The 21,207-nt window shown below is 29.0% G+C and overlaps 1 long non-coding RNA gene across 1 annotated transcript in view; it reads left to right on the top strand.

The window, feature by feature from the left end:
* The window catches only part of LOC136796368 (uncharacterized), a 274,286-nt gene that overhangs the window by 101,791 nt on the left and 151,288 nt on the right, over window positions 1-21,207 (top strand). The window contains exon 4 of the long non-coding RNA XR_010844077.1: window positions 12,080-12,132. This is a non-coding gene — a long non-coding RNA (uncharacterized lncRNA). The remainder of the gene's footprint in view (window positions 1-12,079; window positions 12,133-21,207) is intronic.

The following is a 21,207-nucleotide window of genomic DNA, read 5'->3' as shown; positions in this document are numbered from 1 at the left end:
AAATGAAAAAATAACTTTATTCTGGGACATATGTCCCCTAAGAATAATTACATGGTTTATTTAGTGAGATTTTTATCTGGCGAGCGTTAACAATTTTTCAGATTGTAGAATGAAATTACATTGTTTTTTTTTCTCAAATGTATCATTAAAATTATCCATTCTAGTTTAATAACAGGGATATGAATACCACAAACACACGAAAGAACTGAGCTGTCACAACAACAAAAATGGCGGCGATCTCAACTGGCCTATTTTGTGACGTCATTCTCCATTTAACAGACCAAGTAACAGACTCTTAGCCATGTTAAATGTTATTTCGTTTTACCTCGGTAAAAGAAGGCAATTTTTTTCGATTTAACATGAGTTTTTCTATTTAACACGCTTTAACATGTTAAACCAAAGATCATGAATACCCCTAATAAATATTCCACCGCTCAAAATTATTGGGGATTCCATGTGGGTTGAGGTTTAACTGATTAATAAGCTAAGGAATGTAAAAAGAAACAACACAAAAGTAGGCAAGTGCCACGAGGGGGAACAGAGAAGAAGTGATTATTGCAAATGTGAGAATCGGACAATCCAACTTAACACACATTCACTTAATCACAAAAGAGGACCAACCTAAATGCCAAACCTCAGTTCCCGTTATCCATAAAACTATATTCTAATACTTAAATTAACGACCAGCGTAATCGTTAAAGAAAAATAGTCTATATTAAAAATATTCATCTATAAAATGCCAAAGACAAGAAGTAGTACAAGAGCCGGGAAGAAAAAAATGCAGTTATCTCACCCAAATTTTAATCACTTTAATGAAAATTATGTATAATTACTAGTCAAAACTGATAAGTCTGCCAAGTATATGTAGGGGGAATTAAAAAAGGCGGCTGTTTCAAAACCTTAAAACAACATTAATTTTTCATTCGGAGCTCTATATCTTAAAAACTACCAACAACACTAGAAAATCTAAGAGAACATTATTTAAAGAATAGTAAATTTGCTAAAATATTAGCCCTAAAAAGCTATTTACGTCCAATAGTGCTCGAGATATAGCTTTTTAAAAAGCAAACTTTCTTAAAAATCTACTGAAAGATTAGTAGTTAATTTATTTTGAGAAATCTATATCTCAGGAACTATGTGACGTACAGATGTCTATTAGCACTCAAATTAAAGCTAGTTTAATGGAATATACAGAAGTCTATGACCTTTATCTTCGTAGGAATAGTAGTTTTCATGATATTTGCTAAAATAAATTGATTTATAGTTGTTCGGGCAATAAGTTTGATTTATGAAAAACTTCATTTCAGAAACCATTGGACGTACAGATGTCTGCCAGCGCTCAAATTAAAGCTAGTGAAATTTACTACCAAATAGTTAATAATGTTTATCTTTGTAAGAGTAGTAGTTTTTATGATATTTGACAAAATAAATTTACAAAATGTTAATTTTTAGTTGTTAGTATAAAATGTTGGATTTTAAAAAAAATATATCTCTAGATCCATAAGGCGCACATATGTCTGCCAACACTCAAAATAAAGGAAATTTAACTTTCTATAAAGTAGTTCATGACACTTATCTTCGTAGGGGTAGTAGTTTTTATGATATACACGTATAAATATTAATTTGGCAAATAAAAATTTGTCCGAACAACTATAAATCAATTTATTTTTGCAAATTTCATGTAAACTATTACTCCTACGAAGATAAACATCATAAACTGCTTTATAGCTCATTAAACTAGCTTTAATTTGAGTGCTAATAGACATCTGTACGTCAAATGGTTTTTGAGATATAAATTTTTCAAAATAAATTCTCGAAGTACTGATCTTTCAGTACGTCCTATACAACATTTTTCCGAAACATTGCTTTTTAAAAAGCTATATCTCGAATAATATTTAACTCGTTAATAACTCTATTAGGGGTCATATTTTAGCAAATTTACTATTCTTTAAATGACGTTCTCTTAGGTTTTCTTGTGTTGTTTCTACTTTTTAAGATATAGAGCTCCGAATGAAAAATTAGTTTTTTTATTGCTTTAAAACAGCCGCCATTTTTTATTCCTCCTACCTATACTTGGCAGACTCATCAATTTTTACTAGTAATTATACATAGTTTTCATTAAAGTAATAAAACATTGGGGTGAGATAACTGCCTTTTAATCTTCCCGGCTCTTGTACTATGAAGATTGACCCCAGTTAGACATAGCGTAAAGGAATCTGACAAAAAAAGGAATATTGAAAAATTTCTCCGATCTTATTTTTGTTTATTTACGGTAGAAACAGAAATGTAAAAATGATAATTTTGTTTTGGTATCGATGCGATAGATTTTTCAGTGAACATAATTGCTCAATTTAACATTAACATAACTGCCCGGTGTGTAACCCCAAAGAATAGGAAGACATTATTCACTTGTTGACAATCTGTTACAAGTATAGTGTTAATTTAGTTAGAATAATATATTTTGGGTATAGTTTGGCTCTCCAGAACAATTACTCAGTTTATTAAAAGGCTCTAATTGGAGAGATGTTAGTAACTATGTACGACGGGCTACACTGGAAAGAGCTCAGTTGGTTAAAATGTTAGGGGTCAATGCCATACTACAACTCGCTAATTGTTTGATATTATTGGTGTTTCTTTAAACCTAAATACCGTATTGTTGTTTTAAATTGTTGACTTGCATTGTTGTTAAAGCATATAACTTTTTTTTTTAAGTTTTGTTATTTATGTTTTAATAAAAATTTATGTCAGGCTTTGACACACGGATGTTTCTTTAGATTCTTTAAATAGATGCATTTTAGTTTTTTTTTATATATAAACATATTTCATTTATTCATTCATAATAATAAAAAAAAAAAGAAAAGAAAAATGTTAGATGATAGTTGCAAATGATTAAATTTAAACATTTAAAGGAATTAAACTGATTTAATGTGTGCCGAGACCATGGCTATGGACTTCTTCAACATTAAGCTAGCAGGATGTAAGGATAATAAAAAAGATATGAATTAGTGTTATAACTTGGAAATTTATACTTAATTGGCATTTGTGCCAAATTCTCTCATTGTCTATCTTTGCCATTTAATATACATAATAGAAATATTTCTATTAATCCATTTGCATTTTCTTATCCTGAAATAATAGAATCATTAGTAAATAATTGTACCTAAATCCAGATTCATACATTTGCCTTTATCGTCAAACTAAAATGTCTACAAATGCTTGGTAAATAAAGAAAGTAACTAACTTCGGTATCCACACCCTTGTGTGTTGGTAGTGAGTCAGTGGAGGCTGAGCAAGTGCACTAAAGCCGCAAACAATCTCCATTTGTCAAGTTTATTTTACCATAGATCTCTTGGCCACTTCCGTTTCACCTTCGAAATGGTTTGTAGGGATGGGTAGAACTGGATACGATTGAATCAAAGCATTAGGATTATTAGAAATATTTACATGGGATTTTGAATTGGTTGGTATTAGGTCAAGGACAAAAGGAATATGAAGGTCATGGTGTAGTGTTCTATTGGAAACATAGTAAATTGCATTGACTATGGTTATAAAGATTTTGGATTGAAAATTAATATGTTTGTCTTGGAGTGGATGAAATTTAAGAGTTCAATAAACCTTGAAGTTTAAATTTTAAATCACAGTGTTGCGCGTAGAGACCCTTGCTTACGTAACAAGGACATCACAAACTAGACCTCCCAGTTAATTCGACCTTGTCCATTATAGTTTACACTTGCGGATATTTAAACTGGAAACTATTTCTATATTTCTTGGTGTATTTTTCTTTTCTATATTTATAGGTGCATCTTTCTCTTCTATATTACTAGGTACATCCTTCTGTTTTATATTACCTGGTAGATCTTTCTTTTCTATATTTCTTCTTACATTCTATATTACTGTTCTATATTACTAGAAACATCTTTCTCTTTTATATTACTAGGTACATATTTCTCTTCTATATTTCTAGGTAAATCTTTCTCTTCTCTATTACTAGATTAATCTTTCTCATCTGCATTACTAGATAAATCTTTCTCAACTGTATTACTATATAAATTTTTCTAATCTTTATCACTAGATAAATCTTTCTCATTTTTATTACTAGGTAATATTTTTTAAAATAATATGCATTAAAAAAAATACGTTTAAATAAAAGTAAAAAATTAACCACAGCTAAAGTTACTCAAATATCTTCAAGAAATGAATTATGCTTTCTGAAACCTTGGTTAGTGTTTGATTTCAAGAAAAATTATTATATTCAAATGATATTTCTCTAAAAAATTCTTTATTTGGTATTATACAATATGTATTGTATGAATACAGGAAATTTCATACCTTAGCCTATCCCTCACACATTATAATCAAATAACGATGATAATAGCCCAAAAACTGATCTAGTGTTAATAAGTAGCTAACACTAGTGTTAATTTAGAAAGTAAATATTTTTATCTGTTGATTTAAACACAAAAAAAGTTAAATACATAGTGGTTATGAATTGGAAATATAGGGCTATATACTATATGAATTTTAATAATATTGTTAATAATAATAAAAATATCATATATATTCTGTAATTATATAGTTATATTAAATTAAAATTATAGTAATGTAATAACTGAGGAATGGGGGGGGGGATTATTTTTATTATATTCTATTTTGTAAAGACCAATGTACGATATTTTCCGATTTGCTGCAATACAATTTTGAAATTAAAGATTTTGTGAATTTTTAACCTTTATCATTATTTTAGAATAATTATATTTTTGAGTATTTTTTTAAAAATTTTATTAAATCTTTTTATTTTCTAATTATTTTATATCAATGATATATTATTCACCTGGACATTCGGATCGTCCGCCTATCTTCAGGTTATTATAGTAAATGATAGTTATAAAGTATTATTTATAATTTTTTACATCTAAAGTTTACTAGAAATTAAACTTAAAATTTTAAGGGGCGAGGGATGAAACAGGTCTATAAATCCTATTAATTGTTTTATTTTGCGCAGGGTGGAATGTTGAAGTTATTTTCCGTCTCGTTGGTTTACATTGAAACTTTGCTATTTTAAACATAAGAACTTCTGTTTCGTGTAAGCGTCTTATAAGAAAGATATCTGAAATGGTTTACAATCACTTAACATGTAAACATCCTATAATAAATCTTAACAATATAACATTAGATTGGTATAGTTCGCTATGGAAATATTTTCATACTTATTATAAAATTTAGAAATTCCTTTTTTACCATAATTCAGTTTTCAAATTATATTGTTTTTTGTTGCATATTTACTTTTTTAGTTTTGAATTGATATATTTAAAATAAATAAAAAGTGTTATTTAAAACTATTACGATACTTTAAAAAATTTTTTTTTACTGCTACAACCACTGAAGGGTCTATTACTAGACCAACGGTTGTACTAGGTGATTTTGTTATAATAAATTTTGTTATGCCAAATTTTTCCCCAATATAGGGTACCCAGTTTATGAGCCTGGGTTAATCCCGGAAAGCTCCCCGAACCCACAGCGTTGACTCATGGTTACATTGATTAAATAATTATCTGTAGCCAGATTTGATCCCTGGTCCTTGAATTTAAGAGCTCAGTGCCTTATCACTCAGTTACTCTACTCCCTATAACAATAATTATAATTATGAGTTAAAGTATTTTAGTAGAAGTCTACTAAAACTTGATTTGTTTTTCTGTGGTTTGTTCATCTACTCTTCTCTAATCTCTATTAAAATAATGACTCAGTTTCAAGTTCAACGTAGAATGGCCTCTAATATTATGTAACATATATTTTTTTATCGGTTGGCTTGTAGATCTTTGGCGCCCGAACCAGGCTTCTCCACGCCTGGCTGTCTTGGGCTACTGCTTTCCAGTTTGCTGCATGCAGCTCTTTCGCTCCTTGTTTATCCACAAAGCATTCATATATACTGGCATTCATTGTTGTGTAGAGGCGTCCTGATGGATTGCTCCGAGCCACATTTCCTACCCATTTTAACCTTCTTGTCAATATATGACATATTGACTGACAAGTCTCTGCAAGGAGTTCACTGTTGGTTCTTCTCCAATGTGTGAAGACTCGGATCCTAGATCGCTCCTGTAATTATACCATTCAAATCTCTCGAATCTGCTTTCTAGGATACCTGTGAGAGCCCCAGTTTCCAGCTGCAGTATATCAGAGCTAGCTTTATCATGACATTTTATGCCCTTAGGTTTAGACAGCAGCGAAGAAACTCCAACAGTTCCTGTGTCGACGGATTGTAAAACATACAACTTTGCAAAGAGCGAAAACTGACTACATCCAAACGACACTTGGACTGCCGACAGTGACAGAATTCATCTCACAGAGGCACATAAACTTCTTTGATAGCCCACAACATTAACCCACCTTTTTAAATGTTAGCACCAACGCCCACAAAGATGGCAAACATACATAAGCTGTCTCAGACCCGACTGACGAGTATTAACTACTAACATCACGAATCTCTGTGATCCCGCATCAGACACAAAACTATTTTTCATTTTTCATGTATATCTTATCATATTCTCTGTCCTCGATTCCCTTTTAAAATGTATAAAGTGCTGTAAGAGAGATTTATCTCACTACCCCTCCCCAATATCAAATACTACATCCATCATACTTGAAAACATAAGAAAATTTTTTACGTAAACGGCATGTTTCAGATTTGCAGAATTGCTGGGTAAATGATATTTTTAGTTCTTTATTTCAGTGAGGAAAAGAAGATGGCCACGAGACCAGCTAATGTAAAATGTCAGTAGAGTACTACTAATGGGTAGTTTCTCTACACGCCTGTAACACTCCAATTTAACTTAGATCAGATTTACTAAATGTATTATAATGTACAGTTGTAAATAGCAATAAATAAATATTTAAAAAAAAAAAAAAAATCAGTGAGGCTATTAGTCCCAAAAATAAAACCTAAATAGAAACTGAGGTGTAGATAGTTGACCCTAGATTAACGATTGGGGAAGTTTGTCGAGAGGTGCAGTCAGCAAAGAACAACATAAATAAACAAAACCATATTTATTTATTTTATGCCGACGTTTCGACCTAAGTTTCAGGTCTTCATCAGGGGTTATGGCGTAGAAGGTAGGCCTGCAACTGGACAGTCAAACTTCTCCAATCTAAATAGAAACTGAGTAAATATGGGATATCCTTACATAAAGGTTTTCTGAAGTTCATCGAATTTAGTTTGTGTAGTGAACCTGCTTCCAGGAGTATGAACTCATATTGATTATTATTTTCTAGATTGACATTCATAATACAAAATATAATTATCTTACAATAAGTTGGTAAGAGACAGTAAAAGATCCTTTTCACGGTCAGTCTCGAAATGACACTGAATTCAAAGATGGGAGTGCTTCGTATGTGTCGTGGAATTCACTTAATTCTTGCAGGTAAATTCCAAATAATGGCCAAAACATCTTCCTGTTTATTTCGAATCGAAAGAAGCATTGCACAAGATGTTTACTGTTCGATATTTCATTAACAAGTAAACGTCCGTCGGAATATTAGAGAAGGTATATTCATGTTTCAAGTCGGTCACGTCATAATACACGAACCCAAGAGGAGAAAAAAGGCAGTTATTTCACCCCAATTTTTTATTACTTTAACAAAAACTATTTATAATTACTAGTCAAAATTGATGAGTCTGCCAAGTATACGTAGGCGTAATACAAATGGCGGCTGTTTCAAAACGTTAAAAAAAAATTAATTTTTCATTCGGATTTCTATATCTTTAAAACTACCAACAACACAATGTAACCACAAGGGAACCTTTTTTAAAGTAGAGTAATTTTGCCAAAATATGAGCCCTAATAGAGCTATTTACGTTCAATAGTTCCCGAGATTTAACATTTCATAAAAAATGCACTGAAAAGTTAGTGAAGTTATTTTGAAAAATCTCAAAAACCATTCGATATTCGACAAATGTTTATTAGCACTTAAATTAATGCTAGTTAAATGTCCAAAAAAGAAGTTTGAGAGGTATATCATCTTAGGAGTGATAGTTTTCATATTTGCTAAAATAAAGTGATTTAGTCATATGTAAATATCATAAAAACTTCTAAGCCAACGAAGATATGTTACGACACACTACTTTATTGTAAGATTAATTACCTTTATTTTGAGTGCTGGCAGACATATGTTCTTCTTATGGTTCCGTTATATTTTTTCAAAAATAAAAAAAATATCGGAACCACTGGAAATTACTCATAAAAACTACTACACCTACGAAGAATCGTAAATAAACTACTTTATTAAGTATTAAACTTGCTAATGGACATCTGTATGTCAAATGGTTTTTGAGATATACTTTACTATTTTATTTATTGATAGATATTGCAATCTGCCATACAGTTGTGGGCAATAGGTAATAGTGATGAATGATCATGAAAAAAAAAACTTTCTTAAAATATATACAAACAGAAGAATAAACATACATTTACACTCTTATATACAATATTTACATAATCGACCTGAGGATCCCTGAGCCCACTCTATCCCCCACGTGGGGGTAGAGCAGAGCTTTTGAGATACAGATATCTGAAAATGTATTCACTTACTAATGATTTTTGAGTTTATTTTTTATGATATGTTGGTTTTTAGAATTATGTATCCCAAGAACTATTAGAGTTCACCAACAAAATTCGTATTATGTATGTTTCTACTATTAATTAAATTAATTTTACGGCATCAAATAATTTATAAAATATTTATTGTGTATTTCTGATTCCAACAAAGTGTATTATGAACACTTCATTAAAATTAGATTTTCCAATATCGATACTGTGTTAAAATTGCCTCTTTCAATTTTCAAGTTGATTACACTAATTTGCCTACAGATCGTAGTTCTTTACAAACATGCATTTGTAAAAAAAAAAATATTTATTTTATATCATTAATAAACAATAGCAACGTTTCGGGGTTATTAATACCACACAAACAACACTTAATCAATATATTATAATTTCTTTTTTAATTTTTTTTATTTTCAAATTTCAAAGATTTGTTTATTTAGAATAGGTTTTGTTTTTTTTATTATTAAAAATGTTTATATTAGTGAAAACTATATGTTATTATTAGCAATATAGGACTGATAAGGAGTAAAAAAAAAAGTAATTTAAAATAGCTTTTTAATCAGATAATTGTATTAAATTTTTTAAAAAATAAATTGTGATATATTTATTAAGTGTTGTATACATGCTATTAATTTGAAAATTTGTCATTGATACCTGATGATAGGGATGACAACCCCGAAACTTTGTTTTTATTTATTAATTACATAAAATAAATAATTAAAACAAGGAAGATTATATTTTTATTACCAAGATCTAATTATATATGAAACTCTTCCAATAGAAGATATAACTTTATTTATTTAATTTTTTTTTAACGCCAGTTTGGATAACCGAGATATACACAGTAATATTTCGGGAAATATTGAACGTAGAGAGCTCAATTAGGGTTCAAATTTTAGTAAATTTATGCTACTTTTATATACAGTGATGGTTTATGAGGCAGTAGATGGTTTTTAATATATTGATTTCTGAATAAATTACCTTTTTTGGATACTAGTTTGTTATATATTAATATTTTTTAAAACGTAATAACTTTTCAGCATGAAATTTTCTAGAATTTCAGTTATCAAAAATATTACAACAAACCAAAAAAAAAAAGTTAAATCCTGTCTTTATGAGAATTTGTTACCTCGTTATTACTTATCTCTTATTTTTTACCCTTACACCTTTTTTACTCGAAGGTTTAAATCTAACTTAAATCTTAAATTTAGCAAATTAGAAATAATTGTGAGTAGTATATTGTTTTGAAATGGTACAATTGATTTATTTTAAGAACGTTTACTGTTCTCTACTGCGTTCTTCGCCCCCTAAGTCGCAATAGCAGCGCAACCTGTGGCAATGTTGCGTACTACCCTGATACGTAATATCAAGCTATGCATTTCAAACCTTATTCAGAACATTATTTTTTGTTAGTAATTTCACACTAATCTTTGATTAATTTTATGAAAACTATGTATAATTACCAGTAAAAATTAATGAATCTGCCAAGTATAGGTAGGGGGAATAGAAAATGTCGGCTGTTTCAAAATGTTATAAAAAAATTTTTTTTTCATTCGGAGCTCTATATCTTAAAAACTACCGACAACACTAAAAAATCTATAAGAACATTATTTAAAGTAGAGTAAATTTTCTAAAATATGAGCCATAATAGAGCTATTTACGTTCAATAATTCCCGAGATATAGCTTTTTAAAAAGCAACATTTCATATAAATATACTGAAAGATTGGTAGTTGGTGAATTTATTTTGAAATATACCTCAAAAACCATGAAAACGCACAAATGTCTATTAACACTCAAATTAAAGCTAGTTTAATGTACTATTAAGTATTTAGAGTTATGTAAATTGGAAGTTAACATTTTTTGAATTTATTTTGCCAAATTTGACTTTCTGAGTTATCCATTCATCTCTCTAGTTAAGATACGAAACCTCTTAGTGCAAGAGCCCAAGAGGAGAAAAAATCAGTTATTTCACCCCAATGTTTGATTAATTTACTGAAAAATATGTATAATTACTAGTCAAAATTGATGAGTCTGCCAAGTTAGGAGGAAAGAAAAATGTTAAAAAATTTTTCATTCGGAGCTCTATATCTTTAAAACTACCAACAATAGAAAATTTGATAGACCATTATTTAAATTAGAGTAAATTTGCTAAACTGTAAGCCCTAATAGAGCTATTTACGTTCAATATTTCTCGAGATATAGCTTTTTAAAAAAGCAACATTTTATGAAATATATACTGAAAAATCAATTGTTAGTGAATTTATTGTCTGAAATCTATACTCAGGATTCTTGAGACGTACAGATATCTATTATCGCTCAAATTGAAGCTGTTTTAATTTACTATTCACTAGAATCTGATGTATGTCTTTGTAGAAGTAGTAGTTTTCATGACATTTGTTAAAATAAATTGATTTCTAGTTTTTCGAACTAAATTTCATATGTAAAAATCATAAAAACTACGACCTCTACGAAGATTGTTATTAACTACTTTATACTACTTAAAACAATGTGTTAACTAATTTCTAGCAAACATTCATTGGTTCCTGAGGTATACTTTTTCATAAATTATAAAAAAAATTCTAATAAAAAAAAAAAGTAGAAATCAATGTTTTGTCAATTTATTTTGGTCGAACGAAATTTATAAAATAAACTTAATCATAATATAAAATTATTATTTTCATCTGTTGTTCTTATAATAGCCTGTTCCTATAATGGGTCAATTATTTACAGAAAAAAAGGAAAATTGACATTTTATGTTTTGTTTTTAGTGTCACGGTTTTCATTGAATAGAAAGCAATAACTAAGCCAGTTTAAATTAGTTAATTCTAAATTGCTCCAAAGTAAACCAGATAAAATTTAATTTCAAAATATCTTCATTTGTTTTGTTCATAACTGTGTAATAAAAGTTATCTAAAGGCTATAAAATAATTTTTTTGTTTTTGTAAAATTGTGAATTATTCCGATTTTTTTCCGCTTCATAGTCTACAGATTTTTAACTTTTTAAAAAATTTCTTGTTAGAAAATATTTAAATACACACTATATATAAATAGATGGTCAGGGTTGCGGTCAAAAGAGAGAGAATACACTCTAAATATACACTCTTCATGATCTTTTGTTTAATATGTTAAAGCGCTTTAAATGGAAAAAACTTAAATTAAGTGGAGAAATATTTCCTTCTTTTACCATGTTAAAACGATATAAATCTGCAACTGAGATGTTGAGGTCTTTATGCATGAGCGATAATAAGTATTGTGACATAATAAGGACCACCAAGGATTTTATGTAGGATTTTGGATTGTAAGAATTGGACACAGGAGGATTTTATTATTTTTTTTTAAATATCAGATTTTCAAATTTTTAAACATTTTAAAAATTAATGTGCACTCTGAAATAATTGTACACATTTCAAGTTAAATTATATTGTTCTTAAATTAGCCCTATTTATTATAAAATTTATTAATATATTTTATTTTGTTACAGATGTGTATTGCTGGTTTACACTGCATTGTTCGTAAGTTTCATAGAAAATTTAAGTAAGTACTGTTTTTCATCTGGTTTTTTTAAAATTTAAACAATCCAAATTCTTAAAATAATGAACGAAAAATTAAATTTATTTGCATTTTATGTAATTTATCAAAATATTTATTAGAAGAACTTTATTATTATATTTTTTTAAACTTTATTAAAAGATAATAGCACATAATGTATGCGTTATTATATTTTTTTGTCTGTTTTTGATTTATATTACAAAATTATGAGGATTTTTTTTTTCGTACCCTTCATTAAAATAAAATTAGTACTTCATACTTATAATACATAAAATGTATTAAATATACTCTACTGAGTTTTCTCAGTTCAATAACTCTTGCGAAATAAATCTAAATTCTACCCTGTATTTCAGCTTTTAAAGGTTCAGTCAATTTTGTTATCCAACATCGTTTTCCCAGATGAACATCATTATTTTTCATAATTAATTCTAGAAAGGGTGGTTAAAATAGTAGAAGTCATAAAAAGTTGTGTTTTTCAAATTTATTTTTGATTATCTTCGCGTCGATACCGACTATTACAGCTATTATTAGGCAATCGGTCTAAACTTCCAATTCATTGCTAAAGACTGATCTACATGACTGTAATAAGACCTATCTGGACATACGGAATTGAGCTTTGGGGCTCCACAAAACCATATAATTCCTCTCGTATCCAATCCTTACAATCCAAAATTCTCAATGCTCCTTACTTTGTCACAAATAAGATCATCCATAAACTCCTTAATGTTGTTATGTAACCGTTCCAGCCCGAACTATATATCATTCCTTTCATATAAACTCCCTAACCACCCAAGATTATAACCTTGATTCCTATACCATTCCTGACAATCCTCCGAGGTGCCTAAAAATAAGATGGCCTCATTATTTTCTAACGTTGAAATGTTATTAGAGTGCTAGCAATAGGTAATTTCTCTACTTACCTGTATGCTAAATTCATACAGAATACAAAAAACTAAGTAAAATAAATTATATACAATATCTAATCCCGGTCTAAGTATGAGTCTCTTGAGCCCCTTTAAGATCCCAGCGATGGGTGGAACTAGAAAAGGATTGAGCCAAAGAATTAGGATTATAAGAAAGGTTTAAATGGAAATTTGAGAATTTGGTTGCTATGAGATCAAGGACAAAAAGGATATGAAGGTCCTTATGTAGTGTTCTGTTGGAAAATGATAGAATTTAGTCGTTGAATTTAACATAGACTGGAAGCAAAGAAAATTTTTTATAAAACGGAAAATGTTGGACCTAATTTTTTTACTTTCACTAACCTATATATAAAGTAAAATTTCGAATTCGAGTTGTCGAAACAAATACACGTTTTGAAGTCCCCTGGGTAAAAACAAAATTTGTACGAAACTGAAATCACATATGGAATTCGATTTTGTTAAAATGGGGTTTATGGCAACTTTTTGTTATAATCGACAGACCGAAAGTGTCACTTTAAATAATCGATTTTCTTTAAAAACGACTCAAATAATTTTAATTAAACTCGCTATGTCAAGCGAATAAAATCAACATTTCGAAAAAAAATATATGTAATTGTTCCTGTTCAGGCCAATTTTTGATCCATTACCTCATTTTAATTAATTCCAAACTCAATTTCCTCTCCTTGATTACCATTTATTTTACCCTTACAACCTTAAATCTTACACCATTAAATTTCTGCAAATGAATTACAATAGTATAAAAATCCTTGAGTAAGTTATTGTAAGCAGAGGTAATTCCTCCCTACTGAAATGACAACCTCTTTGGATTATAGATAACAGTGTTTAACCTACCTAGTGTGTGCAGTGTATCTTTTTATTTATTTCACCTTTCAGTCTGTTCTACATATTTTCATTTATATCACCTCTATCTGCATTTCTATTATCTTCATCAATTCACCTACCTGACTTCTAACCTTTTAGTCTGTACATATTCACCTAAAGAAGTACCAAACATATTTTTCTGTTGCTATAACCTACATTGTAATAGTATTATGGGATATAGATGTTCCACTATATATTCACTAACTACTGATATTTCATGAAATGTTGCTTCTTAAACAATGGAACTCGGGTACTGCTCAACGTAAACAGTATTACTATACATATTTTAGCATATTTAATCTACTTTAAATAATGTTTTATTAGGTTTTGTAGCGTTTTAGTTTAGAAGATATAGAGCTCCGAATGAAAAATTAATTTTTTTTTTAACATTTAGAAATAGCCGCTATTTTTTATCAGACTCATCAATTTCGTCTAGTAAATATAGTTAGTTTTCATTAAGGTATTCAAAAATTGAGATGAAATAACTCTTTTGGGGTCTGGAAGCGCCACAAAATTAAAAGTCGACTCCCAGGCCGGATTCGAAATGGCACCACTGCAGTCTCTTAACTTCCTCTGAAACAAACGGTCCTATAAATTATTTCTCTGTACTGCCGGAATCTCCCACGGGTAGGAATCACTGAACTAAATGAAGGCCTTAAGAATCATTTGTCCCCTTTGGGCACGATAATAGTCTATAATCTTAGAATTAACCTGTCATCAAAATTCTTATGTCTTTTAAATTAGTATGGGTTTTCAGATTAACATAATTAGTGGTATTATTAAGCTAAAATTTCAAATCTCATGGGATTTGTTAGTCATGATCTGCCTACCAGTGAAAGACGTGTTTATTTGTTTACAAAGTTGAATTTGTTTTTCTATATTTAAATACTCTGGCAAACGACTGACTTGGAATCGTTATAAAAGACTGAAAATACAGGAAGCTGCACGTCGATTCCGACTATTACAACATTTATTAGACAAACGGCCTAAACTTTTAACTAATTACAAAAGACTCATTTATATATCTATAATAAAACCTATCTGGACTGACGGAGTTCATCTCTAGGGCTCCACTAAACCATCGAATTCCTCTTGTTTCCAATCCTAAGAATCAAAAATCCTAAATGCTCCCTACTTTGTCACAAATAAAATCATCCACAAAGACCTTAATGTTCCCTTTGTAACCGATCTAGCGCGAACTAGATATCAATCCTTCCATCATAAACTCCTTAACCACCCAAATCCACTTTTTCTAACCTGACTCCTCTTTAATCACCTCATAATCCTCCTAGGCGTCTTAAAAGAAGATGCCCTCGAAATATTATCTATAAATGTTATTGGAGTTCTATCAATGGATAGATTCTCTATATATATATATATATGTATCATATAAAATAACTAAATAAAAAAATTAAAATATATTACAAACGACAAGATACTGCTCGTAGATTCCGATTGCTACAACACATACTTAACAAACGCTATGAACTTCCCATTCATTACAAAAAAGTAGTATACACTACGATAATCAGACCAATTTGGACATATGGAATTGAGCTCGGGGGCTCTACCAAACCATCAAATTCCTCCCGCATCCAATACTCACAATCCAAAATCCTTGAAGCTTCTTATTACGTTACTAATAAACTCATTCACAATGACGTTAAAATCCCATTCGTTGCTTATTTGGCCCAAAACAGATATGCGTCTTTACATTCCAAACTCCTTACCCATCCTAACCAAATAATGCTTAATTTTTCATCCTTAACAATCACTGATAATCCTCCGAGGCGTCTGAAAAGAAGATGACCACGGGACCTTCTAATTTAAATTAATGTTTGAAGAACCACCAATGGGTGGTTCCTTCCCAATATCTTCAAGTGTATATGAAACATACAACATATTTACTTATTGTATTTATTATTTGTACAGTTGTAAATCACATTAAATAAAAAATTAAAATATATGCTTTTCTTAAAGCTGGGCATAGATCGATTCTACTGATTATTTTCAGTTGTATATAACATAAATTCACAAAACTAATTAATAAATGTATTATATAAAAACAGAAACTATATTATTTTATTTATAATCTTTTAAATTTCTTGAGACAGGTATTTATTTTTTAAATTAGTCAATTGGTATCTATGTTAAGTCTCAACAATCTTTAATATATCATCAACAGTCCAACGTTTCTTCCAATTCGATCATCCTCAAGGACAATATTAAATATAAATTTATACTTCACATCCAATTATATATTTTTTGCAGGCTATTCTGCTCAGGTCATTAATTACAAGTAAAATCACTCTTTTTGTTGCAATGTCATTAATTTTCAAAACTTTTAATTTTAGATCAACTTAACACTTCCAACTATCATATAAATAAAAATGAAATTGTGGCAAAATAAGGTGATTTGACTTGTATTAATTACACAGGGGGTTTCAAACTCCTTGGAGTTAGTAGCAGAGTGTCTTATCACTTAGCTATCGCTCGTTTAAAAATTAAAATAATACATTCACAATTTATGTTATTGATTAATTTCAAATCATCTACTATATCGCATGTATTGAGGAGGTTTTTCATACTACTGATATGAGATGTGCTGTCTCTGTTTTGTTTTTATTTGGAGTTATACGATTGTATATTAATGATGCCTGATTCGACTTAAGGTTGATTTGTTTATTATTTGCTAAAAGTGAAAGGATATATAGTTAAATTTACTAAAATAATTATACCTTGGCAGAATAGCTTGTAAAACATTTTTAAATAATTGGATGTGAGGTGTAAATTTATATTTAAGATTGTCCTTGAGGATGGCCGAATTGGACGAAACATTGGACTGTTGATGATATAATAGTGTTGGGACTTAACATAGATACTAATTGATTCATTTAAACAAAGTTGTATTATCTTATGAATAAATTTTAATGAAATGTAATAAAATTATTAATTATGTTAAATAATGTGAAGCCTACTTTTTGGTTATACATGCCTAACGATATGTTGGACCGCAACATGTTTCATTATTTGCCTAGTTGTCCAATTCCACAATCTGCGCAGTTGTTCAGTTATAATTAGAGCTTTTACGTTACGTTCTGTAGATGCAGTCTTTAATTAGCCTCGCAACAATTGTTGATGTGGTTTTACTTGCCTCAAATTAACTACGAACATTGTAAATAAACAAATTATTGTTATTTGTTTACTATGGCGCCTTCCAAAAAGGCGCGATAGTAAACAATTACCTTATTTTGCCACAATTTCATTTTTATTTATATGATAGTTGGAAGTGTTAAGTAGATCTAAAATTAAAAGTGTTGAAAATTAATGACATTGTGACAAAAAGAGTGATTTGACTTGCAATTAATGACCTTGGCAGAATAGCCTGCAAAAAGTTTTAAATAATTGGACGTGAGGTGTAAATTTATATTTAAGATTGGTTTTGAGGATGATCGAATTAGCCGGTACTTTGGACTGTTGATGATATATGAAAGAGTGTTGAGACTTAACATAGATACCAATTGACTAATTTTAACAATAAATACCAGTCTCAAGACAGTGATAAGATTATATATACAATAATATAGCTTCTTTTTTTGTATATTACATTTATTAATTAGTTTTGTGAATTTATGTGACATACAACTGAAAAAAATGAGTAGAATCGATCTATGCCCAAATTAAAGAAAAACATATATTTTAATTTTTTTTTATTTAGTTATTTTATATGATACAGACATGTAGAGAATCTATCCATTGATAGAACTCCAATAAAATGTCTAGAGAAGATCTCGAGGGCAGCCTCTTTTCAGACTCATAGGAGGATTATTAGGTAATAATTATTTCTTGACTGGACTGTACGTCAATAAGAGTATAGGTTAGTTTATAATAGTAACCGCTTTTCGGGAGGGAAAATTTCTTTCCCTTCTCGCTTACTTCTTTCCCGCTTTAGTTAAAGTTTAGGTTATAATACACATTTTTTAGCAGTAGGCTCTGGTCAACTAGCGGAACGGTCCCTTCCCGTTCCAATAATCCACTAGCGTAAGTCAACCAAGTTACAACCTTCATCGGACCCCTCACCTAACCTTATAAAGCCAAAAGGCAATCCAAGGTATCCTTCACACCCAGCTATACATATAGGATACCTCCTATATGTACGTACCAAATACCCACTAAAATCATTACAGTAGGGTATGAAAAAAAAAAAAATAGTTTACTTCTTCTAACTTATAAATATCGATATTTAATATATCTTTCATGTTTAGGACCGATATTACTCACGGATCCTTGGACTTTCTTCCACTATAAAACTCTACTGTATAGATATGGAAATATAGCAGAATTAGATGTATTTTAATCTTGTGATGAGACGTACTTTTTCTATTGAGAAATTTATATCCTCCCCTCAAACAATTGTAGTGTAAATAAATTCTTTTTAAAAAATCAATTAATAGATAAAAATTTATATTAATAAATAAATATATTTTAATAATATTTGAACCTAATTTTTTTTAAATTATAATTTATTTTAGAAAAACAATATTAAACTTTTTCCAAATAAATGTAAAAAAAAATCTTAATTCTCGGATAAACTATCCTTTTGATCAACTCACGAGTAAAAAAATTTAAACCTATGATTTCTCAAATTTCAATTTTTATTAGAAATAGAATATATATTTTTTCATATAGAAGTGGGAAAAAAAAAATCATTATTCGAGTTAAAAAACAAGTTGAATCAATTTTTTTTAATTACAATTTTTTTTTAAATTACAATTTATGTTAGAAATAGAATATAATTTTTTTATTCTGTTTATTTTAAGCTGTATAGCTTTTAAAATTTATTTCTTGACATTTACAACTGTACATAATATTACATTTAGTAAATTTGAAGTAAGATCATAACGATATGATATAGGCATGCATTGAAACTACTCATTGGTAAAAGTAGTTTAATATCAAAGAGATTAAAATTAAAGTATAATTGTTTATTATTGGAAGAAGATAGTTGGCCGTATGAAGTAGATTGTAGGAAGATAGTCCGGGTGGCGGTCAATAGAGGTATAAAAATAGTAAAAGAGAACTATTTATTCTTATTATTATTATTATAACCAATGTTTTCCAGGGTTTCGTCAGAGCTTAATGAAAAACATGATATAAACATTGTAAGAATTAACAAAACATTAAAATAAATATACATAGAGAAAATAAGTATATATGTAAAAAAAAAAAATTGTTTTGCTTATAAAATGTATAAAAGAAATAATAATAATAATAAGTTTTTACGTATACATATAGATGGGCTAGAAACTAGTTACTAATAGATACAGCCAGGTATTATAGAATTCTAAATATAGAACTAGAGTAATAAATTAAGAAAAATATTCCTTAGAACTAGTTATAAATACGGACCTACAAAGCAAATACGAAAATATGAAAAAAAAAATGGTTTTGTTTATAAAATATATAAAAGAAATGTTTTATTAACTAACACAGTGATTCCCAAAGTGTGTTAAGCGGCTTCATTAAAAATTAATGAAGAGTGTATCAGTGGTTTTTTCCCCCTTGTTACACCAGTTTGTACCTCCAATGAAATTAATTTGTCTTGCAATATAAAATACATTTTTATTGATCACCTATCAGAGGTTATAAAAAAGTTCGAAGATCTCATGAAAAAATAAAATGCAACGATGTGTCGCTACTGCGGACACGATATCACCGTTAGGCACATTCTCACTGAATATATTGCTCACGAACCACACCGATTCTTTTCAGATTTACAGGAAATGATGAGAGAAGATCCCACAACAACATCAAAACTTTTTCAATTTTTAAAAATAATTAATATCTATGATCACACATTGTCTAACTCTAATTACAGCATGTATAAGTGGATGCATAATTTAATATTGTAATTTACTCACTACGTCAATTCTAATTGTAATTGTAAATTTGTAACTTTCTTACATTGTAATTGTAATCTACTTTGTAAATCCACAAACAGATAATGATAAATTTACATGGATTCAAGACCCATTTAAAGCCAAGGCTTCATCAAAACTTACTTCTTCATAAGAAGAATCTCTTATTGACTTGTCTTGCGATTATAATTTAAAGTTAAAATTGTATAGCATGTAACTATCTGATTTTTGGATACCAGTAAAAGAGGAATATCTACTGCTTATTGGTGAAGCAATACGAATATTAATTCCATTTGCAACATCCTATTTGTACGAAGGGTTTTCGGCGTTCGTGGTAATAAAAAGTAAATAACCCTCGAAAATTAACTTAGAACCGAAAATGAGGTCACCATATCCAATTTTATTCGGAGATTTGAGATGTTGTGTAGTGAACACCAAGCCCATTCATCCCATTAATAATGTTAATCATCAATGGACATTCAATAAAATGTTTAAATTTAAATTTAATTTATTTTTCAACTAACCTACTCACATGGTGGTTGTCCACTCAATTTTACCTCAATGTTACAGAAACAGTTGAAATTAGATATTTTATATTACCCCAAGAAAAATATATCATTTTTTAATGTTTCGCTGTTAAATGGGTAATCGCTTTTAAAAAAGAAAGTTTTCCAATTTTTCAAGAAAGTAAAAAAATTAAAAAATCCGATTATTTGGGAAAAAGATTGGGAACCTCCGAACTAAGATATTTATAATTAGTTCTAACGAGTATTTTCTACAATTTATTACTCTAGTTCTGCATGTAGTATTCTATCGCACCTGGCTGTATCTATTAGTAACGAGTTTATAGTCCTCCTATGTGTAGTCTTGCTTAAATTATTATTTAAAAAAAAGTTTTAAAAAAATGGGTAAATTAAATAAAATAATTATACCTAGGCAGAATAGCCTGCAAACAATTTTAATATTTGGATGTGGATTTAAAGAAATAATAAAGAGTGTTAGAAACTTAACTTGGATACAATTTATTTTATTAAAACTATAAAGCCATTCCCGAAGAAATTATAAGGTATATACATATGATAATAAAAAAAAAAAAAATCGTGCTAAAAGAAAATATAACCAAGGTTTTATAAGGCACAAAATTTATAAAAATTACAACTCATTAGCATAAATTATATAACAAAATAAATGTCTATCGATTAAAGAAAGAAATGAGTCTTAAATCATTATATATATATATATTAACCTTATAAAGCCAAAAGGCAATCCAAGGTATCCTTCACACCCAGCTATACATATAGGATACCTCCTATATGTACGTACCAAATACCCACTAA

Source organism: Halyomorpha halys, unplaced genomic scaffold (assembly GCF_000696795.3).
Source record: "Halyomorpha halys isolate HHAL.00 unplaced genomic scaffold, Hhal_1.1 Scaffold21.1, whole genome shotgun sequence".
Classification (NCBI taxonomy): domain Eukaryota; kingdom Metazoa; phylum Arthropoda; class Insecta; order Hemiptera; family Pentatomidae; genus Halyomorpha; species Halyomorpha halys.
The sequence above is the reverse complement of the archived record's forward strand: the minus strand, read 5'-3'. Positions and strand labels throughout refer to the sequence as shown.